This window comes from Suricata suricatta, chromosome 11 (assembly GCF_006229205.1).
Source record: "Suricata suricatta isolate VVHF042 chromosome 11, meerkat_22Aug2017_6uvM2_HiC, whole genome shotgun sequence".
Taxonomy (NCBI): domain Eukaryota; kingdom Metazoa; phylum Chordata; class Mammalia; order Carnivora; family Herpestidae; genus Suricata; species Suricata suricatta.
Genome location: NC_043710.1, coordinates 82,613,678 through 82,637,087, shown reverse-complemented (window position 1 = coordinate 82,637,087; position 23,410 = coordinate 82,613,678). Strand labels below are relative to the sequence as shown.

Genomic DNA, 23,410 nt, shown 5'->3' with positions numbered 1-23,410 from the left:
TTTATAGAAATAGCAGAACAATTGCTCATCCACAGGGGGTAAAGAGAACAGGATTTTATATAATTAAATGTTAAAGTGACAAAGTTTTTAGCCTATGGGGGAAGTAGCAGGAAGGAAAGGTGGGATGGGGATGGCCCAGGGTGAAGGAGAAGCCTGGGCTGTGCATCACTGATGCAGAATCCAGCTTCATTCTCTCTCTCCTTCTTTCTCTTTTTTACCTGTGACAAGGACAGTGGATATTATTTGTGCCTTTGGTTCTGCCCCTCCTTCTATCAAGTTGTAATAGCAAGCTCCAAGTGGTGATGGGTCTCTGCCAAATGCTGTTTGGTGTCACCTGCTTCCAGAGGGACCTCTGGAGTTTAAAAATGTTGATAATTTCTTTCTATCTTTTGCATTGGGGGAAGAGGAAACAAAAATGGCAGCTCATCTCCCAAAAGAAACATTCTTAACATGATAGCAGACAGAGAACAGAAACATCTGTCTGTAGCAAGCATGCTCAGGGTTTCCCCATAAACACAGGTTTCCATGAAAACCAAACAAAGGAACATAAGAGAAAGGCCAGGCAGGCACATTCCACTTCAGCTCGCAGATGTAAATGAGTCTTATACCCTCATTCCTTTTAAGGGCAGGGGACGGAAAGATAAACCTGGGTCCCCAAGGCTGCACCCAGCCTGTACCCAGGGCCGGCCTCACACGTGGCCTCGTTCGCACACGCACGGGTGCACATATGCATGCACTTCGGTCATTTGTTCCTTTCATGTGTGCTAAGTGAAACATAATTACCCACTTTGTCACGTTGCATGTGACTTTGACGGCGCAGTGTGTGGGCGTTTTTAAAAAATACATTAGAAGGTCCTCAAGGGGAAAGAGTGTTCCTTTTGGAATTTGTTTCAGGACTTTTATGTGGTTCTAAACAACAGAATCACCAGAACCAGTTCTCCCAGTAAGGAGACGCTGCTTCTTCCCCACAGCCTATCACCTACAAAAATAGAAAGGACAGAAAAGGAAAAATAGGGTGGGAAAGGGCATTGAGAGGCATACCCATAAGGCTTTAACAAGAAGAGGGGGAAGGACAAAAAGGGAAACAATGGGGCAAAAATGCACTGTAATACACCACTTGTGCATGACAAATTCTTTCCAAAACTAGGCAGGGATGTTCCTGCAGGAATCCTCTCACTACACCTTCCAAACATCCTACTTAAGTATGCATTTAGTGCCTTTCCCAAAGCCCTGTACTCAAAGACTTATTTCTCTTTCTCACATAGACTCCTCCCTCCCAGACATGCAAAACTCATCCCTCCTGCAATAGGCAGCCCTCACTCCTCTTCACCAGCATCCTCCTCATTACCCAGTTCCCTGCTGTCTACACGCTTGCATTTACGTGCATGCATACACACATATGCACATGCAGGCACATGTATGCAGACATCACACACACATAGATACAGATACACATACACACATGTGTGTCCCTGACCCCTCAGTGCCTTCACTTCTTTGTGGACACACACTACACTCTGCAAACAGAGCTTGCACACATTTGGAACCAATAAATGCTGATAGGTAGCAGGCTGTGAGTTTCCTTAAATGTGAAGCCTACCCATTACTGCAGTTAACTGACATTGCTGCACTAACCATAAGGCAGCCTGCCTATAATAAAAGTGTAGAGGGGAGAGGTGGTGGGATCTGAGCCACATGCAGGGTTTATAGCACAGGACACAGGAAAGCCATAGCATTTTCCTTTTTGGTAAAGTCAGGATGCACTATTTGATTTATATTATCAATACCTAATCATCTTTTATTGGTGGCAGATTGATTTTCTGTTCATATTTTTAATGTATTAAAGCATAATAATCTGAATAACTTTCATCCCTGGTCAGCTGATTAAGAACAATCACCACCGAATTGCTTATTAAGAAGCTTGAATGAGCTCCTCATGAAAGCCCTTTTGGAAGGGAACAGACATGCTAAATGAACTGGTCGTCTCTAAAATGAAGTTGTCTTGGGGATTCCGTATCAATTGTCTATGTGTCTGGGTCCACCTTTGGCCACAGAATGGCAGGTCTCAGGGGCTTGTCAGACTCACTCACTAAACCTTTCATTTTGGTTTCATTCCAGGCAAGTACTTCGTTAAGCCGAGGGTGCCGAGGGTGCAGATGAATTCCATTTCTAATCTGCCTGACTGTGTGAACTTGGCTCAAATGTGTCAGCTCTCCACGCCTCTGTTTCCTCGTCTATAAAATGTGTACATTGATCTAGATGGCTTATATGGGCCTTTTCAGCTCTAAAGGAAATTGATCTAATGAAAGACAAGCAGCGTCCTAACATTGAGTTTATCTTTTGTGGGAAAGATGCCATGTGTTTATACCCAACTATAACACAAAGCGATACGTTTTACATGCTGCAGAAGATAGAAAATATGATAAGAATTCAGAAAAGGAAGATAATTTCTCATTGGGATAAGCAGAGGAGGGCATGAAGAGGGGGGCATCTGAGTTGTGTCCTGTGGGGTGAGTGTTTAATCGCTAGGTTGAGCAGAAGAAGATGTGTGCTGTGAAAGGTAACATCACACTCCTGAGAAGGAGGGAAAGGTAACCTGAAAGATAGATAATGGTGTCTGGAATTACAAAGAAAAAGACCATTTCAAGAAGGAGGAGAGTATCTCAGGGGGCCACACACTGTCAAGAGATCAAGGAGGCAAAACCATTGCATCCTGAACAAACCCAGCTCCAGATAACAGGCCCCTGGTCCTCCTGATGGGCCCCGTTGGGTCTGTCAATGGCCACCTATGAAACCTCCCCACAGTGCCCGTCAAGGTGGGAGGTGGATTTGTGTTCCCCAAGCCTGTCATATCTATAAATCTTGCCTATTGTTCTGTGGACAATAAATGCTGCTTTCCAGAAACCCAGAAGTGACACCCAGGAGATGAATGACAGGCCTCTTACATTTCTCAGACACTCTGGATTGTCTTCCTTTTCTTTCTCTGAGTCACATTCTTCCCTGGGCCTACTTCTTAACAGTGGTTCTGGTTCTTATACCATCTTCTCCTGAGTGGTATCCTTCCATGTGTCCTTCCCAGATTCTCCCCATTATCCTGACTGGTGCTCTTCATCCCACTCCCACCCCCCGTGAGCCATGATACAGGGAGTGTCCCTCAAGGAAGCACAGTAGATTCTCAAATGTATTAAACTACAGTCAAGTAAAATGAGCCCTGAATTTTGAGTTAGAATATTGAAATTAAAACCTACATCTTCCCTATTCTGCCATGGGCACTTTGTCAGCTTCCATTACAAATATGGTCGGTGGTTTTCTCATCCATCAAATGGGAGCAACGTTTCTTCTAGACAAGGTATTTGGGAGAGAATCAAATTACGTGACAAATACAATTTACTTTGCCAACAATTTAACTGTACAGAGGGAAATGATCTTTATCAATTTACAAAGTTCATGAGCCATTCCATAAACAAAGTAAGCTATGCAATTTAAAATTACGTGTACATATTGCATAGCTTCTGTCAGGCAGTGTGTAATTTCCTTTACTGTCAGGGAATGCTTGCCCATTTCTAACTGAAGTTAGAACATGGTGCTCTTTCATTTATTTTCCTCCATGCATTTTCTGCTAGATATTGAATTCCTCCAGGACTTCTACTGGGCATTTGATGGCATAGCCATCTCGAAGGGTGACCATGTCCTGCCCTCTGGGTGAATGCACTTAGATGATGATGGAGGCAATTTAAGGGTCCTGTGACGACCAAATTCAGTTTGCCCTCCTCTCAAGGAATGGATCACATTGTGGACAGGACTGATAAAGTGCTTTGCCCTTGTCCTGGCCTGTCGGTGGCTCTCAGGCCAGCATGCAGCTTCAAGAAACAAGTATGTGTTTCCTGAAGGCTGGAGCTTCTGACAGCAGGTGGCCCACAGCAGGGACGCCAGCCTGCCTTAGTCCACCAGGTCAGCTCTTCTGCTTCCAGACAGGAAGCTTTTCTTGGGCCCACATGCTGTTCATTCCCTGAGAACAGTCTCTCATATCCTTTCTCTCCCTTAAGGCAGACTCCAGTGTCATTTTTTGTGCTTAGAAGTCACTTTGAACCTTTGAGTTCTGTGATAGAAGATTCTTCCTTGTCTGCCAAGGAGGCAGTAAAAGCCAAGAATATGAGAGAAGGACAACATATTTGTTCAGACTTAAGGATTTGGACCGTGTGGTCTTGGCTATTTGTAGGGATCTGTAGTAGGGTTATGGTTTTAAAAATATGCACTTGTGCATCAGTTACTTTGGGGGCTCGACTGTTCAGGTGAGGGCCCTTTGAAATCACATCACTGCTGGTCTAAAATACACTTGAAAGCATGAATGTTGGAGGAGGAAAAGGAGGAGCCAGAAGCCCACTCGTGCAAATATAGAGACATAAATGACTCAGTTTCCTTTTCCATAAAGAAGATAATGATGTTGTGTTGCTTTGCTGGCAGATTAGCTAATGGGTGGGTGTTGTGTTAATTAACGGCATAAAGAATTGCAAAAGCACAAAAACTTTAGAAGTATCCTGTTGTAGTGTGACTGATTCTTGGTGCATTAACCAGCCTGCGTATGCCAGTATTTATGAAAGTGAGGGAGTAAGAGAAAGCTGGCAGCAGAAAGCAGGAGGCGTGTGCATATAGAGCAAGATCAGTTCAAGGCCGCGTAAAGGAATCTAAAGTAGAGTGCCATGCTCATAAAGTTGACACACTTTTCCTGATTAAGAGGGAACATAGTACTTTGGATTCTCTTAGCAGCAAGTAATTGGACCCTTACTAGAAGAGGCTTAGAGAATTAGGACATTGGAGAAGTCTGAGGTATGGTGTCCAAAAACTGAGCAAAAACGCCTGCAACCCAGAGTCTCACAGTTAATCTCCATCATGCATGAGATGCCTATTTTCATCCCGTGAGTGGGAATGGCTGTCTTTTTTCAACCCACAGGCCATCAACTGACCATGATCACAGACAAGATCAGTGAGGGTCTGGAAGAGTGCACTTCTTTATTTTTGGTTAGGTAGGGGGATATCCAACTCATCTACTGTGTAGTGCGGTCATCCATAGCATCACAAGATAGGAAATATCTGGCATTTGTAGCCTCTGTTTGGGAGGCAGACTCTGCCAGTAGAAAAGAAAAGAGGGGAGAATAAAATCATTTTATACAGCCACCAGCATCTAGCATTTCTGTAAACAATGGACTTGTAGATTAAAATGTGGGATTTGTTGGGAAATATTCACTCTGAATACCTGAGACAATTGGGCAGCTTCTCTCCAACTGCCAGTGATATGCCTGCCTAATTAGTTTCTCTGGAGTCCCTGTGCCATTGCATGTTCAAGCTGTAAAGCATTGGCTCTGTAGTGCTTTCTCCCACTGTTGGGTCACCCCCAACTGCAGACCCTCCAGGATATGCACATGATGCCTGCCTTGTGGACTGGATTCCTCCCTTTAGCCTTTGTGCCCATCATACAATATGCGAACAAGGGCTTGGGGACAGGCAGCAGCTTTGCATTCCTGTAAGGTTTACTTGCTTTGCAAAATCAGATATGGTAAAATATGTATATGGCAGCCTTGACAATCGTTACTGATCCCTTGTCTGGCCCTGAAAGAAACTGGGGCAGTTCTACGGAAAACCCAGGCAGAAGGCATCCTGAGAAATTAGTCAGATATTCAGCAACACTCCCTAACCCACAGGCTTCCATCTGCTTGCACCCTTCTCTTCCAGACCAAGTACCAGTTGTGTATGCTCAGTAACCAACTGGCCATTCTCTCTTCCATCACCTCAAATTACAAACTACCCACAGCGGCAGCAGCAAAGGTTTCCTCCCTATCAGACCAAAGCAGCGTATGAAAGTTGTTCATCCTCCTCCCTCTTTCCTGATGAATTTTTCATCATTAAAGGGAAAATGTCATTTTGGTGACAGATATTAGTATGATTGGTGTCAGGAATGAATCTTCCTTTCTCTGTCAGCCTTGCTTCACACAATCCTAAGACAATGTTCTGTTAAAAGGCCACTTCCATTTCCAACTCAAGCAGCGTGTGAGAAGGGCAGGCTTCGGCTGTGATGGATGGGCTGAGTCAAGGCTGGAGCTGTGCCAGGGAGCGCAGCTGGAGCCTGACCCTTCCACCACCAGGCGAGCCTGAGGAAGTTTCTGGGAAACCCATGTCTTATTTCTGGCTGAATTCTGTTGGGAACATAGTCTTAAAAGAGAGAAACCTACAGCTCTATTTGGTGACATGGTTTTAAGAGATAGAAGATTTGCTATCATCAGTGGCATATCGAGTGATACAAATCCAAACCCTTACATTGGAGAGCTGACCTAGAAATGGAAATTTTTGTTTTCTTTCGGCAAAAATGTAGGCCAGCCTCTCTAGATATTTTTTAGGGGCAGATCTGAGCCAGCCTTGTGTGAGCTGGAGGTAATTACATGTCCCCCTCTGTATCATCTGATGCTCTGCCTCTTCTGATGCTCTGCATAAAATAACCTTTCGGAACTCATTTGGGGCTCAATTTCCTCATGTGTGAAATAAAGATAATAGTACCTCGTCTATCTCTCTCAATTACTGACAGGCCAGTTCAATCCAATGAACTCACACTCTGGGCCACATACTTTGCCAAGCCTTAGGGTGGCACAAAAATGAACAAAAAATAGTGTCTGCCTTCAGAGACCTTAAGTGACTTCAGACAAATATATATACAGAGAGAAACCGTGTATGAACCAGGAAGGGGCAGAAAGAGAGGGAGAGAGGATCCCAAGCAGGCTCTATGCTGTCATCAAAAAGCCTTATGCGGGGCTCCAATTCATGAACTGTGAGATCATGATCAAAGCCAAAATCAGGAGCTGGACACTTAACAAACTGAGCCAACCAGGTGTCCCTGAAGAAAACAGAATTTTTATTGGCTTTTGAACACTGAATGGGATTTAGAAAACTGTGAATAGAAGGGAAAGGAATTCTGGCAAAGCCAAACAGTAAAATGTAAGATATGCAGGGAAACCGAGGAGTCATGGGATGATGAATGAGGGTCGAGGTGGGGCCACAACAGAGACTAAGCCTAGACAGTCATCTTGGGGTGCTTCTAAGGACCTTGACTGCCAAACTTGGGACCTTGACCTACATGTCGTAGGCAAGGAAACACCAAAATTTTCTGAACATATAACAAACATTACTGAGCTATGCTTTAGAAAGACAAAGCTAGTTCCTGTGTATGGAATTATTTTTATCAGGAGTTATCTACTTTTCCTGACCTAAATTTTATTTGAAAAATCTTTTATATTTCCTTATTGCTATGCAAAATTAATGTCATTGATAAAATACGCCACTTTAAAAAATGACCTATATAATGTCCTAATTGGATCTAAAAGTGAAATACACAGAAAATGATTGATAATCAAATATGTGTAAAGTAAATCTTTAGAAACAAAAATACCATAGGATGTAATGAAGTGTAGATGCCTGTGTCCATGAATGTGATGGCTACAATAGAGATAAAAGGGCATAGAACTGGGGACTCAAATACCAGGAGAAGCGATGCCATTGGTCATGTGAGTTTTCAAACTGGTAAACAAATCAAAGCACACTCTTCCTTGAATTTATAGGTAGCTTCATTCCTGGAGGATTTGGGAGAATTAAAACCTTGCAAAAATGTTCTCTTCATGTATCTAATGGAAGACATCCTAAGCTTAGATTAAAAAAAAAAGTTTCACTCACTTCAGTGCCAGACAGGCATTCAACATGTGATTGGATATCCTATGCATTGCTGAGTGTGGAGCCTCCCTGGCCCCTACACACTAAGTGGCAGGACTGTCTCCCTAATTATGGTGACTATTCTCCTCCCCCCAACTTTTGACCACCTCCAAGGAGTTTATACTGTCCCTATAAGAAAGCACTGGTTTAGGTAGAAGCAGGGTTGGGGGCACAGAGGTGAGTTAAGATTTAATTAAAATAGTAGAGAAAAGAGACAAGGGCAGCCTTAGTGGTAGTGAAGTCCAGAAAGGAAGAAAAAATGCAGGAGACGTTTCTACACCTGTGAGATAAGGGATGTAAATATCCACAGTAAAGTTTAAAGCACTATGCAAATATTGTTGCTGTTAGAGCTAAATGTCATTATATTCACTTCACAGAAAGGAAATCTCAAGCACTAAAATGGTGCAGTGACTTTTCCAAAGACATAGAACAGGTCAGGAATTGCATTAGACACCAGATGCCTCAGACCTACATTTTCACTATAATTACTAATGCAAAGGAGCTTCTGCTCAGTGTGGAGAATTATAAGCAGAGAACTGGAGCAGAGCAAATACAAAGATGGAAACATCTTCCAGAAATAGTCAAATTCCAAGTGCTCTATTTAGCACCTCGTTATTGTATGGAATGCCTGGAAAACTGGGATTACAAACAACGATCAAGATTCCTCCATCTGTCCACTTCCATGTTTGCTTACACCCCTAAATATTCATCAGTAACATTTAAGACAAAGGAAAGAGATAATTACAAGGAGAGTTTTTTCAAGACATTAAAGGTTAACAGGATTCTTGGCATTTGTGTCCTGTCAATTTCCATGTAATTATGCTCAATTCCCAGAATTCAGAGTCAGTTGTGCCTGTTAATGCCTAAAGATGGTATCTTTGGAAAATAATTTATAAGATCGTTTTTCAAATTTTTCAGGTTCAAACCAAGCACTCTGGATAATAGTCTGATTATTATTAATGTTATTCTTGCATGGAGTGTGCTAGGAGGTCATAAGTTGGATGTAAGGATTAGAGTGGATTTTTTTATGAGTGTGGTGAGCTAGCTTTCCCAAGAGCAAAATGAGTGCACTGAAGATATTTATAAAATCCAATTTATATGCTTCTCCTACTTAGGGTTGACAAATAATAAGAACATAGAAAGGGCACCTTAGTTCCTTGGAAGTTTACTAGCCCTTGGAAGAAAGAAGGGGGTCTAGTAAAGATGTCTTTGTAGAGGGAGGAACAACCCAAATGGTCTCATGGAAGAATATTGAGACTTTAGAGCCCAGATGTTCTTAAATGTTTATTCATTCAATAATCCACCTTACATTGATTTATTATTGCATATATTTTACCTTGTTCTGTGCTGAGATAGAGTGATTCTGAATAAGACATTGTCTCCTTTTCTGTTCTCTTGTAATCTTGCAGTTTCCCTTTGTAATATGCATTCAACTTGTGATTCATCGATTATCTGTACAATTCTTTCTTTCTTATTTTCTTTCTCTTTTTTAAAATGTTTTTTATTTATTTTTGAGAGATAGAGAGAGACAGTGCAAGCAGAGGAAGGTCAGAGAGAGAGGGAGACACAGAATCTGAAGCAGGCGCCAGGCTCTGAGCTAGCTGTCAGCACAGAGCCTGATGCAGGGCTCGAATCCACAAACAGTGATATCTTGACCTTAGCCAAAGCCGATGCTTAACCGACTGCGCCCCTATCTCTACAATTATTTCTAATGTTTGTCTTTGCAGCAAACTGCAGCCTTGGGGGCTGGACCAAGAGCATGCCAGTCTCTGTTGTATCACACCACTTACCCTAGCACAGACTTGTGGCATAAATGTGAGAAGGGTGGTTTCACCCCAGTAGGGCAATCAGAAACAGTCTTTCGAACTAACTTCTGTGAACCTTGTTTGGGGGAGGAATTCGCTAGAGCCCTCCTGGTCTTGAGCTTTCCATGTCTCTGGAGTGCTGAGGCCCTAGTTATGTCTCAAGAAATGAAAGTGATCAAACACTACTTCCCAAATGTAATTATAGTAAAGCAAATCATAGAGAGCATAAGCTGGGCACACAGGCATGGGCATTATCTATTGTTTTGGACTGTGGCTGTCAAAATTATCTTCCACTAGCATGAAAAATGAAGAGTTATATGTAAAACTAATCATTCCCCATCATGTCCTGGAAGGTCGGCTGACATAGGGAAGCATTGAGGTGGAGAATAAGAGACCACGGGACCAAGAGTTTAAAGACACATATTATAATCCCATTCTTCTGGTTGTGAGAAGAAGGTAGTCAAGGGAGATGAGGGAGGTGCCCAAAGTACATCTGGAAGTAGTGCACAATATGACATAATTATATTAAAATAAGAAGTGCCCAAGACATTGTTAGGAACAGAAGGCAGGAGTCAGACATGGAGGAAATAGCCAAGGAAGAGGAAGATAAAAACAGAAGGCAGTCCAACCAATTCCTCCTAAAGAAGGCTTTTCCTCCACTCGGAGTTCATTTTTCACACAAACCACACACACATTTTCTTGCAGCATTTAAACAATTCTCTTACCAAGTGTAAAAAAAAATTATTCTAGAATGGATGTGCAGAGGGAAAGGATAAGCAAAATTCCATTATTTCTAGCAATGTGGACAATAGAATTACTGAGTAGATGGGAACATGACATTAGAAAGGTCACACAGCTGGTCACATCCATTCAGATGTCCTGGTTACCTGTTTTGGACAGTGGCGGTTTTGCATGGGAATTCTACTTCAAAGGTTAGAGGTATACATCAGACACCCTTAACCTCATAAACCAGTATAGGTCTGTCACCCATTAATTAATCCCAGCCTTCCCTTTATACTATTTAGGTCTTATTTCTGCCTGTATAACCTTTTATACAGACATGCTTATCTTTACCCTTACACTACCACATTTCAGTTTCTTGGGGTTCCTTTCCTTTTATTTCTAGTTAGAGTTTGATCATGAAGTCATGTCCACCCTATCCTTATACTTCATGAATACCAAATTCTTCATCTTCTTAATGTTTCTCCAGTGGAAGTCCCTGCCAGAAAATCTTTTAATTTTTTAATTTTTCCCGGCTGTACTGGCCACCTAAATTCGCCAAATATTTATCAGAAACCTATTACGTGCTAGGTATTGTGTTAGGCTTCAGGAGTAAAGGAGAGGGAAAGACAGAATTTAAATGGTTACAAGTATTACTAATGCTCCAAGTACTGATACAATGAGCATATACCCTAATCAAATACAAAAGTCAAAGGAAGGTGTTTAGGAGGAACTTAGAATTTACAAAGATGAATATAACTTAGCCAGAAAAACTGCAGCGGCAATATGCTAGGCAGGAACCCAGCATGTGTAAAGGTCCTGAGCTGAGAACGAGGAGCCTATGAGAGACTGAAATAAGAATAAACACAAGTAATAACTTGTGTGGTTCTCTGTAAGGGAAGAAGTGACAGGAGAAAACAGTGAAAACAGAAGCCATTGTCATGAGGTTCTCAGAAACCACATAAAAGATTGGGGGATTTGTTCAAAATTGCTGTATGAAGCCACTAAAGATTGAATTGGCAGTGTCTGACATGGTCAGATTTTCAGGAAAACTTTATTTCAGATCTTTAGCTTGAAATAGAACTGGAAAAAATCTACGTGAGAGAGAATATCACCAATCCAGAGAAGAAAATAAGAGGTTATAATGGTATGGGCCAGGGCTGGGCAGCTAAGGCTGAGAAAGTTGGCCAGATATGAGATATTTTGATGGAGAAGCCACGTGAAGGAGGAGGATTGATTGAATTATGTGAGGGTTGGCTGTGGTGAGGGAGAAGTGACTGAAAGTGACTTCTGATTTCTTGCTTCGGATACTGGGTGCATGAGGTTCCTGTGTTATTTGTAAGCCACAATAATAACTATCACAAGCAATATTTGAAGATTTTTGTACACAGTAATTTTGAGTAAATGTAATATCTCTTTTTTTGTTTCTATTTTTCCCAATTTGCTTTTAATAGCTCTCATAAAATGTATGGCTCAACATTTCTCTCTTTTTTTTTTATTTTGGCAAAATATCCTGATATCTACAGGCGGTAATCTATAGTATCATACTCCAAAACATATTGTAAGGATTGTAGCTCAGAAACCACTGACCGTGACTATTTCCAATGTGTTTTTTCTGTGTCATGAGAGAATAATCACTAGCTACCATTTTTGGCTCCTGTACTGCATGACAGGTTTTTAACGGCTACTTTACAAATACTATCTCATTTAACGCTCACAGCAGTTATATGAGACAGGTGATATTACTATTTAACAGAGGGAAAAGTTGAGGTTCTGAGAGGTAAGAAAATTATCCAAGGAGAAATTAGCAATTTGAAGAACTCGGTCTTCAAGCCAAAGCCATTAACCCTAACACCCATGTTCAGCTCACTCCTAATCATTGTTCCTTATTCCACTGCCCAGAGTCCAGCATCTTAGAAGCACACTTTAGATGCTTTTCCCTAAAACATGTTGTATTGCATTTGCCCATTTCTTGAAACACTCACAGAACTTTGTGGATGGTTTGCAACTCATCCATGTCAACTGCAGATTTAATCACGTAAGGGAACTTCATGACTTCTGCGAACTTGGTAGAGTTCTCTATGAATTCCCTTTGACAGATCATTGATAGGAGTATTACATTTGGCTGGTCCCAGCAATGATCCTTTAGAGAATCTAGAATTAATACCTCTCCATATAGAAACATGTCGGTCTATCTTTGATTTGTGCCTTAATGTTAAGCTAATTTTCTATCTTTAAAAAAGAAGGTAGTCTCATTACCCACTTTGTTTTTGAAGGCGTCTTTGATCTTGACACCTTGTCAAAACTGTTGTGAAAACCTAGGTAAATTATTTTTACATGTTATTCCTTAGTCACATGCACACTCAAAACATTTGCCCATTCTGCTCCCCCCAGGTTCAAAGCTACCTTGGCACCAATTAAGTCCACTCCTCCAAGCCATTCACAAGTTGCTCTTTTTCACTATGTGGAGTACCATGTGGAACTTTCGGGTCAACTAGATAAAGAAGGCATACAAAAGGTGTAGGGAAACCATTTCTTCCCAGGAGGGAAAGCCCACATTGACTCAGGTTAGGAGGAATGACAGGTTCTAACCATGGGCTTCATTCCTTCACTGTGAATATCCCCAAACTCCTAATGATAGTACATAAAGATGGGCAGATAAAATAAAAGTCAGGATGATGCAGAAGCCTACAGAAGTGTGTTCAAATTTTTTTTTAAATTTATAACACTGGAGAAAATAAAAAATAAAGATACTTTGTGGAAATCTTTTAAATGTTTATTTATGTTTGAGAGAGAAAGAGACAAAGTGTGCAGGGGAGGGGAGGAGAGAGACGGAAACACAGGATCTGAAGCAGGCTCCTGGCTCTGGGCTGTCAGCACAGAACCCGATGCAGGGCTCAAACCCACAAACTGCAAGATCATGACCTGAGCTGACATGGGACACTTAACTGACTGAGCCACCCAGGCACCCCGAGAATTTTTTATTTTAACTGAAGACACTATATGGATGGAGGATAGGGTAGTGTCTTTAGTCTCTCTTGACCCTGACTGAAGTAAAGGAGGAAAAAGGAAGTGGGATGGTTTGTGTATTACTTTAGTTAGACACACAAAGAAGCATGGCTTGTGTTGGCAGGGTAATGAAAGCCCTTCTCAAGCAAGTAGTTCAGAATGTGTTTAGTTTTCTTAAAAGTATGCCTTCCAATCTGCCCACACTTTCCTCATCCATGCCCCCATATTCCCCTGCCCATGTCTATCTGTGGGTTCATCCCTCTCTCCACCACCACTCAGTCTCCAGGCCCAGCAAGGCAAACAGCAAACATTTTACAAATTGAACTTAGGGTCCTACACCTTTAGACATCTTAGGGTCAGGGGCATCAGGGTGGCTCAGTTAAGTGTCTGACTTTAGCTGAGGTCATGATCTCCTGGCTTGTGAGTTGGAGCCCCTCATCTGGCTCCACACTGGCAGTGTGGAGCCTGCTTGAGATTCTCTCTCCCTCTCTCTGCCCCTATCCCACTCACACTTTCTCTCTCAAAATAAGTAAATGAGCCTTAAAAAGTAAAATGGTTTGTTCATTTTAGCCACTCTGACTGGTGTGAAATATCTCAGTGTGGTTTTGATTTGTATTTCCCTGATGATGAGTGACGCTGAGCATCGTTTCATGTGTCTGTGGGCCATCTGGATGTCCTCTTTGGAGAAGTGCCAATGTTCATAGCGGCACTTTCTACAATAGCCTAATCATGGAAAGACCCCAAATGTCCATCACCTAATGAATGGATCAAGAAGATGTGGTATATGTATACAATGGAGTACTACCTGGCAATGAGAAAGAATGAAATCTGGCCATTTGTAGCAATGTGTATGGACCTCAAGGGTGTCATGCTAAGCGAAATAAGTCAGGCAGAGAAGGACAGATACCATGTTTGCACTCATAGGTCTAACAGGAGAAACCTAATGGAGGACCATGAGGAGGGAAAGGGGGAAAGAGAGTTGGGGAGAGAGAGGGATGCAAATCATGAGAGACTATTGAATACTGAAAATGAACCTAGGACTGAAGGCAGAGGGGGAGGGAGGAAGGGGTACTGGTAATGGAGGAGGGCACTTGTGGGGAAGAGCACTGGGTGTTATATGGAAACTAATTTGACAACAAACTATTAACAAATAAAATAAAATGAAAACCTAAATATATTTAAAAAATAGAAATCCTAGGATCAATTATTTTTATCTCAATCACTTCCCACTTCTTGAGAAAAGTTAACTCAGCTTGAACACTAACCCATCTGATTATTTTTAATCCTCGTGTTTCAGTAGTAAATAGACTTGATGAAAACAGTGAGTGAGAGAGTGAGTGTGTGCATGTGTGTTTATAATGCAGAAATGTTGTAAATGTGTTGCAGTCAAAGCAAAATAACATCCCAGAAGTTCAGCCAGGACCACTTTTATAATAAAAAATATTGATTGATCCCAGAGATAGCAAAGATCACTTCTACCCAATTACACTCTCACTGCCCCTTCTAAAGCATTGTGACCTAGGATTCTTTCACAGCTCTTAGCAACTGTTATCATTCAATGGTCTTGGTGACACTTAATATATGTATAACATACATATATGTGTATGTATGCATTTATATGCATGTATATAGAATTTGTTAAGTATCATAAATCGTTTGTCTTTAAAAAAACTCAGGAGAGATTGAGATAAAAACACAGCAGAATGAGACTCAGACATGAACTCCAAGAGAAAAAAATTACTAACAGAGAGGAAAGAGAAAGAGAGAGATGAATTAAAAATAAAAAGAAGAGGGGAGAGAGAGAGAGAGAGAGAGAGAGAGAGAGAGAGAGAGAGAGAGAGAAAGGGAGCACACAATAAGCTCTTCCCACATATTCAGGGAAAAATAGGCCCCCCAAAAGTCAAAAGACACAGGATATAAAACTTACTATTCAAGCTGACCTCTAAGACCCTTCCAACCATGATATTCTAATAGTCTAGTCTGAAAAGGATGGCTTAAATATTCTCTTTTATGGCTGGATGCCTAGCATAGACTATGATCTAGACAGCCATGTCCCAGCTAGGCTTTAGGGGAAGATTCCCAAATGGGCAATTAATTTAGATTTAATAGGACAGTTACTGTAAGTTTAAATAAATGCCAGTTAAATATTAACAATGTATTTATTGAAGATTAACATTACTGGTTGCATTGTGGGATTTTCTTTTCCTTAAAGAAACCCTTTATTGGAAGACTTTTAATCATCTTGGCTCTGCCATCAGCTTGCCTTAGATGCAGGGCAGCTCATTTATTACTTTGTTCAATGGTGTTTTAAATTGTGAAGTGCGTGCCTTGGTTCTGGATAAAGTAGAAGGACATGAGGAGGAGGCCTATTTCTCTACAGGAGGGACTGATAAGTGAGTATGAAGGATAAAGTGCTTTTGAGGAGAGTGTTGAGAAGCACTCAAACTATAGGCTATGAGAGTTGGAAGGGCCCTTGGAAGTCATCTAATCCAAACCCTTCCTTGGAAAAGAAGGAAAGTGGAAGGGAACAGAGCACCCTCATGCAGCCGGCAGATGGCAGGCTTGCTGTCTCTGGACTCCCAGCCCACCCTGGAGCTGCCATCTTGCTCTGGAGTACTTATAACTTTCCAAAGTGCACTAGCCTGTTTAGATGCATTAGGAAGCATTAGATCTTCAGAAAAATCTATATATCATAAAGATATTTGTTCTTTAGGCAAGTAAAAATTTGGAAAAACAAAGCCCCTAAAAATTAAAAAAAAAAAAAAGCAAGTGAAGTGACTTATCTAAGGTGATCTGATGAAGGTTGGAGTTGAAACTAGTACTCAGGTCCTTAGGTTTACGAAATCATATTTATAAAATGTCACCTCCAATGAAAAGTACAACTGAATCTATATGGTTTTGAGCAAATTTTTGTCTCTTCTGTTGCTGCTCTTGCTTAGGGAACATGGAGTCAAACCAGTAAAGAAAAAGTGCAGAGAAAAGGTTAAAATGACAGAAATGAGTAAAAGGAAATTGTCTGAGGAGAAAGAATTCAGGGATAGAAGCAAGCCAACTTCCTCTGATTTGGATGTTAAGCTCCAAGTTTGGGACTAGTGAAACTGTCATTCAGGGGGTGCTTTCTCATAAGAAACCTCAACCCAACTCTGACAGGGCTGCATCTTGGAAACATTAGAACGGGTGTCTTGCATCTGTCTATGCACTAGATGGATGTCTGCATGGAACCCTCTCCCTTCTACAGAGGGAATGAGGCTAGTCCTGAAACACTATTCTGGGATGTTCAATGGTAGAAATTAGGAAAGATAAGGTGGGCACAGGATATTACTTTCAAATGATGAGTCTAAGCTCTAGACCTGAGAAGGCTTTAATTTCAGCCATCAGGCACACAGGAACAAGTGGTGTAAAGGTTTATAAAAGGAGTGGAAGGAGTGGGGACTGTTCCTTTAAGGATGAAACGGAGGGGTCTTGTCTTGTCTTCAGGTTCTTTCTCTACCTTTCAGTTATATTGTAGAAGCAAGACAGATAAAAGTTTCCAGGTTGGGACACCTGTGTGTCTCAGTCAGTTAAGCAGCTGACTCTTGATCATGGCTTAGGTCAGGATCTCAGAGTTCGTGGGTTTGAGCCCTGCTTCAGCCTCAGCACTAACTGCTTGGAGCCTGCTTGGAATTTCTCTCTCTCTCTCTCTCTCTCTCTCTCTCTCTCTCTGCCTGCCCCTTCCCTGCTCACACTCCTCTGTCTCTCAAAATACACAAATGAACTTTAAAACAAAGTTCCCAGGCTGCCACATGAAGAGAAAGCTGTCTTCTCTTTCCCAAACACAGGATCTTTCCCACAGCCCTATATCTTGTGTGCTTTTGTGGAGCATTGAGTTTGGGACACTATGGTTGGAGCTGGAGGGTCACCCTCTTCCTGTCCCAGTTTTAAGGCTAAGTTATTTCCTTTTATGACCACATCTCAGCACGAAGCTTCTGCTCCATCTCTGTGATGAAACCTCTCTCTCAGAGTCTGTACATTCACGGTGCTCACAAGCCCTCACTCAGCAGGCTGCCCCTGGATTCTCTGAATGAATATCAGGCCTGGCACTCCTCTGTTCCTGCCAGTCCAGATGCAGAAGCATGGTGGCTCCCACGTTTTAACCCCTACAGTGTGTGTAATAGGCCTTTGCTGAACTCTCTACATCTACTGTCTTATTTCTTCATCACACCAATGCTCTGTGGTAGGCATCACTGTTACCATTATTTTTACAAATGAGGTTATTTCCCCAAGTCAAGGTCACACAGCTAGTAATGGAGATGATGAGTGTTTGAATTCTGGGTCTGTCTGATTCCAAAGCCCATGGTCATTCTTTACTGATGCATTTGTACTGAATAAATCCGTAAGTGAATGAGCACAGAAGGAAGAGTTAGAGATGTTCAATCAGAGCACTTCACACATACCCATCTCTAGTTTAAATGAGGACAATCTGAGAATATAAAGGTAGCTTCTGCCCATGCTCCTTCCGGTCTTGGGCTGCATGGCTTCTGTCTTGCCTGCCTGTAACAAGGTTCCTGTCCACACCACCTGCCCCTTCATCTCTTCGCTTTTAAGTCTCAGTTTAAAGTCATTTCTTGGGAAAACATTTCCTGATCTTCCAGATTCCACGAGAGTCTTCTGTCATATATATTCTTTATTTCCCCCTCACAATGCTTACAACAACTATATCCACTGTTTTTAAAAATTATTTCTTAACTATCTGTCTTCCCTGCTGGACAGTGTGCTTAATGAGGGTAAGGCTCATGTTGATTTTATTTTTGTCTCTCCACAGTTTCAAAGCCCTGCCTACACCATGGCTGGTATATACTAAATGCCTGTTTGCTGTATAGATGAATTTTTCACTTATGTTTATAAATCCTTGAGACTACCTCCTCCCCTCCAAATGTCACTTCAAATTTTTTTAATGTTTTTTATTTTATTTTTGAGAGAGAGAGAGACAGCGCGAGCAGGGAAGGGTCAGAGAGAGAGGGAGACACAGAATCCGAAGCAGGCTCCAGGCTCTGAGCTAGCTGTCAGCACAGGACCCAACATGGGGCTCAAACCCACGAACCATGAGATCATGACCTAAGCTGAAGCTGAAAGCCAGACGCTTAACTGACTGAGCCACCCAGGCGCCCCCAAATGTCACTTCAAATAAAGCTTGGGAAACCACGGTCAGTGGAAATCTGGACAAGCTAATGGGACAAACTGATTCTAAGAGGGAGGTATACTCCAGCTTTTTTTTTTTTTTTATGCTTATTTACTTATTTTGAGGGAGAGACAGAGAGAGAGCAAGCAGGGGAGGGACAGAGAACTAGAGCAACAAAGAGATTCCCAAGCAGGCTCTGCACTGCAAGCTCAGAAATCAAGAGTCAGACGCTTAACTGATAGAGCCACCCAGGCAACCCCCTCTTTGTTTTTCTTAGCACTGAGAACACTCTCAAGGGCTCATAGGGAGCATGGGGGTTGAGTTCATAATAACTTCAAAATTCATAAGTGTAAATACAGATACAACCACTGCCAAACCTAACAGCACAAGATTATAAGCAAATCAAAGGCTGGGGCTATGTCTTTCATTTCTGTATCCCTAACTCCAACAAGTTTTCAGGTACATAGAGCTCGAAGTCTGTCAGTGCTTACTGAATACACTGAATTCAACTGCATAATTGGATTCCCAGAGGTATTCTGGGCAGTAACAGTATCACTTCTTTTGTAGTTCTCTCTCTTGCCCATAGCTGAAGCAGCCAAAGGAGATATTTTATTAGTTAGCTTTTACGCAGTGTCCTTACCTGACAAGTGAGGCAGAAAGCTATACTGGAACAGAAGCCAGGAGTCCTGAGTTCCTGTTCTGATTTACCAGTTATTACCCTATGTCCCCACAGTAATGCCTCCTCTCCTTCCTGGGTTCAAACCCTTCCCCCGCCTCTTATGAAATGAGTGGGTTGGGCAAAATATCTTCTGAGGTCTCCTCTGACTATATAATTCTGTGACTCTGTGACTCTAACATCTTATTTTGACCTGAAACCCTGATGAGGAAAGATTCTGCCCCAAAGACCTCTGGCTCGTGAGATGCTCTCCTTTAGCCATCTGGCTTTCGCTTTTTTGGCACTTTGATTTTAATCATTCATTGTGCTCCTTGTTACTTTTCCATCTACCCACCGATTATTCTTCTGACCATCTCTCCCCTTTATGTACCTCTTAGAAAGTTGCATGCCTTTCAAAGTCCATAGATAGCCTCACCTTTGCCACTTCTTCCTGCTCTCCTTTTCTATTCTCTCTATTCGTGGCCCCTTTTTTCTCCTCAGAGGCTTCTTCCCCTCCTTCAAGTTGCTCTTTTGCTCTTTCTGTTGAAATCCTAACATGCTGGACTCTAGCCCAGATGAACAATGATTTTATTTTGATCTTATATTCATATAGGAGGAAAGAATAGCATGTATTTTTCCAGAGTCCTGCCCACCCCTGCTCCCCTAGAGACATTTCTTTCTCCAGATCCACACCACCTTTTCTGATTAAACTTTTCAATATCTCCTCGGTGCCACACCACTGTAACTGCCTTGTATCTTATCTTCCCGCCAGAGCTCCTGTTTGGAATCTCTACCAGGAGAGGGGGGCCTTTAGCCTTTTTAGAGAAGGAGAAGCAGAACTGGCATTTCTTAAGCTAGTGCTCTTCTTTTGGTCCTTTGTGTGTGTGGAATATTCATGGCTCTTTAGCTAACCCCAGCTTGCTGTAGGTAACATAGAGTGAAACAAAAACAACAGCTTATTTCCATTTCCCTGGGAATATCTTTCCTGTTCCAACCTTGCTTTTAGTGTAGAGATGCTGCTGATGCCAGAAGCCTCCCTCCACCCCATCTCCTCACCTGCCCGCCAGCTCTTTGGGGTCTGCAAGGCAAAGCTCCTGCACTCCCCCTCTTTTGCAGTCACAGGATCATTAAAGGGAGTATGATTGTTTTCCTTTGCTCGGGCAGTGTGTGTGTAGGTGTGTGTGTGTCTGTGAGTTTGAAAGGCATTGTCCTATAGATATTTTTATAACCTGAAGCAATTACAGCTGTCAGCACAGAGACAAGCTGTGACAAGTTGATTTATGTGTACAGTATATGTGTATCCAAGAGGGAAAGGAGGAAGGAGAGGGAGATGGGGTGGGAGAAGGTGGAGGTGGGTGCTTGTTAGGATACTGCTTTCCAGGAGACAGAAAGGAAGTTGTTTCTATAAAGAACACAAATAATGAAATTGCTTTGACTGTCATCCCTTTTTCATTAACTTGGATATGCTGGGAAAAATAAAATAAATCTAGCAGTTTATATGAAGCAAGAGATAGGATATAAGATAAGCCACTAAGTGTTGGTTATATTTAGGGATTAGGGGATGGGCAGGGAGTTGACAAGTGATTTTGATCTTCATCTACTCAAACAACTTCAATGAGGCGTTCAGATGAAATGGATTCTGCCTTGTTAATTGCATGAGCATCCCTGGTCTTTCACTACTTTCTAAACTTCCATTTCTGAATAAAGTTTGGGCCCCTTGAGCAACAGAACAGGTATGAGGTTGCAGGTGGTTTTTCTATCTCCACCCTGAGCGTTACCTGAGCTCTGCTGGGTTTCCCGTGGATGCTGCAGCTCTGCACCCTCCCTTCACGGTCAGAGACAAAGGTGGTTTGGCTGTCTTAGATTAATGACATGCGGACTGGTATAAAATGAACATCTTAAAGAGCCTGTGTGAAGAATTATTTTCCTGCCCAGTCATAATAATGAAGTGGTAGCAAGCAAAATGTATTAATAAAGCATCTTCCACCTTAAATGGATTTCTGAGTATTTTCCTGTAGAGTTAATCATGTATGTAGGTCTCTAGGGAAGGCTGGTTGTTGTCATTATCCACATTCCCAGATGCAAAAACTAATGCTCATTTGTACCTACTTGGGAATTAGATGCAAGAGCCAGGACTAGAATTTATTATGAAAGGAATCATCCCTGCCATTCCCAAGCCTATCGGGAAATGACTCCAAAGCCCAGAATGAATCCCTCTCCCTTCCCCACACTGTAATTATTTCCAGCTGAGGTAGTGAGGATGTGTTTACGCAGATGGGTTGGTGGAGGAACAGGAATGGTGAGTAAAAAAGGAGAGATGGATGATTAGAGGTAACTCCTTGGCTTTAGGGGAAGAAAAACCCAATATTCTGCAGACTGTAAGTCAGCAAATACAACCTCACACTTTACTTCCTATTTCCAAAATTTCCTATTGTAAAATGACATAAAATAGAGTCTTGTGAGAATGGACTGGTGCAGGAAAGGATTTTATCTTCTTTTTTTTTCTTTCAAAAATATAAGCAAAACTCTCCTGCTCTCCATAGATGCTATTTTCTTTTGTTTTTGCTTTTTTTCCCTGATAGTAAAGTGATTTGTTGCAGGCATAGTTGACAATTGATTTTTTTTTTTTTTTTTTGGTGCTATATATCAAATGGTCCCTACTGGCCAAAAGCAGCAGGTGGGTTTCCCTGAAAATTTAATCTCAGGAAAAGTCACCAGAGGAGATGAGGAAAAAATGGCCCTAATGCTGGATTAATTGAGATCTTCAGTGTAAAGTTGCTCAACTTTTCACAGTTGACCACTTTCCGGTTAACTATTAACAGAGAAAACCACATCTGCTCAGTCTGCTTGTTACCCTGGAGTATGGGTCCTACATCTGCAAATCCTACCTCCTTCCCTACCAGTCTAAAGTAGGGTGAGGCAGTATGGTGGGTAAAATGCTTGTTTCATCTCTAATACATGTGTTATCTACAACCTGCCAGGTGTAAGGACTTTCCTGGCACCAGGTCCCTTATAGTTATAATGTTTCAGGCTTTTTGGTGTTGGCTGGGTGGATTTGGGAAAGAACGCCTTGCCTTTTCTATTATTCAAAGGTATTGGAAAAAAAAAAAAAAACCAAACCCAGCTTCCTGGTTAGATCTGATAGAAAGTTGAGGGAGAAAAGACAAAGTCACTGTGGGTTCTCTCTTGTCTGTCCCCAGGAAAAATGTGGGTCGTGTAGAGGGCTTAGATCTGGAAGCCCCTGAGGAGAATGCATGTTAGTGTTAGTTAGCACAGCTGTGTGGGTTGGGCTGCTCAGAGCTTCTCCCTAGCTTGGGGGCCAGGCCCAGGAACGGGAATGCACTGCATCCTATCAGAGCAGGACCTAAGGGAGAAATTAAAATGTAGGTATGCAGGGACCCACAGCAGCCAGAGAGAAGTGACAGGAACTGAGGCAAAACCAGTTTTTTCCTGGGTTTCAAGAATTCGAAAAACACACCTCTTAAGATGATTTGAAATCAGCTCTGCAAGACCGTGAAATCCAGGAAACTTGGGAGTCCGCAGTGTAAATAAAGCAAGAGGCTCACACTCCTTCATCTGAATGAGCACTTTTGCAGGGCTAGCATCTTTTAATGTCGACAAAACAAGAATAAAGAATGTAAGTTAGTGTCGGAACTTGACCAAAATCTTGATGTGATTTTGCCAGTTGTACACACACTAAGAGACTGACATGATTTTGCATTTATTGTATATATGGAAGATCTGTTTAGAACGGTGGTGTTGAGTCTCCAGTGTTGGAAAGTAGCTTGGGGGGTGAGGGGGGACTGGTGCTGTGGGCACTGACTACTGAATAAAAGGAGATTATTCTAAAGCATCCTCCAACACTCTAAATTTACTCTAAATGCTAATGAAATTAATCTGATCATTTTAAAGGTGCATGCATGCATGATGCAGGATTTTCCATTCGTAGTTAATTAGTTTGTGACCCTTTTTAAGATGTCTTGGGCTTATTAAGATTTTGCGGTAACTTTGCCTTTCTTCTTAATTTGGAATTACGGCTCTTCACGGGGGTAAACGGTTAAACTCCTCGCCTTCGCTGGTGCACTGGCGTGCGCGGCGCGGCAGGGGTTAAGGTGGGCGCCCGCGCCCAGCGCCCGGAGCCCCGCGCCCGCCCGCTAGGATGAGCACACAGTCCGCCCGCTCGCTCGGCGCCGGCCCCGTAGAAAGTGGCGGTCAGTGATGGAGCTGCTGCCATGACAACCCCGGCGGTCGGGGCCCGCGCGCGTCGGGGCTGCTCCCGGGAGGAAGGCGGCGCGGAGGCCGGGGGCGGCC

The 23,410-nt window shown here is 42.3% G+C and overlaps 1 protein-coding gene across 3 annotated transcripts in view; it reads left to right on the top strand.

The window, feature by feature from the left end:
• NTM (neurotrimin) overlaps positions 1-23,410 on the top strand; it is a 938,616-nt gene that overhangs the window by 517,554 nt on the left and 397,652 nt on the right. The window lies entirely within an intron of this gene.